The following is a 3,069-nucleotide window of genomic DNA, read 5'->3' as shown; positions in this document are numbered from 1 at the left end:
TCTTTCTTTGTTTCTTAGTGCACTGGCGTGATCTCGCCTCACTGCAACCTCCCTCTCCTGGATTCAAGTGATTCTCCTGCCTCAGCCTCCTCAGTAGCTGGGAGTACAGGTGTGCACCACCACACCCAGCTAATTTTTGTACTTTTAGTAGAGACGGGGTTTCACTATGTTGGCCAGGCTGGTCTCAAACTCCTGACCTGAAGTGATCCACCTGGCTCAGCCTCTCAAAGAGCTAGGATTACAGGCGTGAACCACCACACCTGGACTTCAGATGTTTTTCTGTAGTATATATAATCTTCTGGGTAGATAGGTATATTTTTAATAAAATTGGAATCATACTGTGTGTGTATATATGCACACAACTTTCCATCCTCCCAGCTCTCTTATTCCCACTAAATCTCTCTTTAACCTCATAGGAGATCCAATCCAATCTCTTGGCTTCTTCCTCCTAATCTATTCTCCTTTCCTGCCATAATCAGCCTAGATCTCATGAGCTATGTCTATCTGTTAGCAGCAGTGAATCCACACAGGTTTGCAGCAAGCTCAATTCTCGCCTCCTTGGAGGAAAGAATTTGGCCAAGGGGCATAAGGCAGAGTGAGAGACTGAGTCAAGTTTTAGAGCAGGAGTGAAAGTTTATTAAAAAATTTTAGAGGAGGAATGAAAAGAAGTACACTTGGAAGAGGGCCAAGTGGATGACTTGAGAAATTCAAGTGCCCCATCTGACCCCTGACTTTGGGTTTTACACATTGGCATGGTTCCAGGACTTGCATCTCTCCTCTCTTGATTTTCCTTGGGGCAGGCTGTCCACATGCACACTGGCCTGCCAGCACTTGGGCGGGCCGCATACACTGTATTTACTGAAGTTGTGCATATGCTTATTTAAGGCGTTTTTCCCTTACCAGTCTAGTGTTCCTAGAAGAAGGTCATATACAAGTTAAACTCTACCATTTTTCCTCTTAGTGCACATGCTTGAGCCCACTCATCCGACTCCTGAGATCTTCTCAGGAAGCTGCTGATCATCAGCTTCCAGTGTCTTCTGTCTATTGGGAGACTGCCTTTCCCCGACACCAGCAGTGACCAATGATTATTTTGTTTAATGAATTAATTTTTTGAGATGGAGTCTCAGTCTGTCACCCGGACTAGAGTGCAGTGGTGCAATCTCGGCTCACTGCAAGTTCTGACTCCTGGGTTCAAGTGATTCTCTTGCCTCAGCCTCCCCAGTAGCTGGGATTACAGGAGTATGCCACAATACCCAGCTTTTTTTTTTTTTTTTTTTTTGTATTTCTAGTAGAGAAAGGGTTTCACCATGTTGGCCAGGCTGGTCTTAAACTCCTGACCTCAAGTAGTGATCCACCCACCTCAGCCTCCCAAAGTGCTAGGATTACAGGCATAAGCCACCGCACCTGGCCTTCAATGATCATTTTAGAGAGAGAGTTTAACAATCGCCTGACCATCATCTGATGGTCACCTGACATTCCTGGGTGGGGAGGCTTTCCTGCCCTGCTCATGTCCGCCTAACTACCTACTCTAACATATAGGCTAACCAGCTACTCTCAACTCCTTTCTTCCCAGTGTTTTTGCTCCACCTACCTTATAAATCTTTCTCACCTTGGGTAATTCCAGTGATGTACCTCCTGTGTTCCAAGACATGGGTTGCTGAGAATTGCTGGGGGAAAAAAAATCCCTCAACCATTCAAAACAAGATAAGCCAGTGCTACCAATAGCTTTTATGTTTAAACTCAGCTGGGCCCTTATTGCTACTTCCATCCCTTTTTTCTCACTTCACAGAGCCCTTCCCTCTTGCCTTTTACACTTCATCACCTTCTTAAAGTTCACTACCTAATCCCATGACCTCCCCTTCCCCCTACCTATCTGTTAATGACCTAATTCACAGGGAAATAGAGTTGACTAAGGAGAATGCCTCTTAATTTCCTGCATTTGATCTTGAAGTATTTTCCCTAGGCCTTGGCTTTCTCAAGCCTCTCTCATTCTTCCCCATTCTAATTATTGATTGTTAATCTTTTTTCCTGGCTTCTCTTCTTTTTCCTCTTCTTTAAATTTTGCTGTCCTCTAGGGTTCCATCCTGAACCATACACTCTATCCACATTCCCTGATCTCAATGCTTCCCATGCCTTCAGTTACCTTCTCTCTCTCTCTCTTTTTTTTTTTTTTAGAGATAGAGTGTCACTCTGTCACCCAGGCTGGAGTGCAGTGACACCATCATGGCTCACTGCAGTGTCGACCACCTGGGCTCAAGAGCTCCTCCAATTTCAGCTTCCTGAGTAGTTGGAACTACAGGTATGTGCCACCATGCCTGGTGGTGTTTTTTTTTTTTTTTTTTTTGGAGAGACAGGGTCTGGCTATGTTGCCCAGGCTGGTCTCGAACTCCTGGCTTCAAGTGATCCTCCTGCCTCATGCCTCAACCTCCCAAAGTGCTGGAATTATAGGCATGAACCACCACTCTCAGCCAGCTACTGCCTATGGATTAAAACTCAAATGTGTAATTCCAGCACTGGTTTCTTTCTTGAGCTCCCAATTAGGCTATCCACTTGCCTGCTGAAAGTCATCTTTTTTTTCTTTTTTGAGACGGAGTTTCACTCTTGTTGCCCAGGCTGGAGTCCAGTGGTGCAATCTCGGCTCACTGCAACCTCCACCTCCTGGGTTCAAGCGATTCTCCTGCCTCAGTCTCGAGAGTAGCTGGGATTACAGGCATGCGCCACCACGCCCAGCTAATGTTTGTATCTTTAGTAGAGATGGGATTTCACCATGTTGGCCAGGCTGGTCTTGAACTCCTGACCTCATGATCTGTCCGCCTCAGCCTCTCAAAGTGCTGGGATTACAGGTGTGAGCCACCGCGCCCAGCCACACACATATATCTTACAATGTAGAATATTCTTGTCACAATACACTGTGGATGAACTCATTAAGGATGCTGTGAGATAATTGTTACCTGAATTAGAATGTGTAATTTGCTGTGGAACATAGTAAAGGTAAGATTAGCTCTATCTGGGGGTTGGCACAGGTGTGGGTGTCCAAAGAAACTCTCAAAAAGGAGCTGATATTTGTTG

This window comes from Rhinopithecus bieti, unplaced genomic scaffold (genome assembly GCF_001698545.2).
Source record: "Rhinopithecus bieti isolate Rb0 unplaced genomic scaffold, ASM169854v2 scaffold_10017, whole genome shotgun sequence".
In the NCBI taxonomy this organism is placed as follows: domain Eukaryota; kingdom Metazoa; phylum Chordata; class Mammalia; order Primates; family Cercopithecidae; genus Rhinopithecus; species Rhinopithecus bieti.
Note: the sequence above shows the minus strand (reverse complement) of the source record.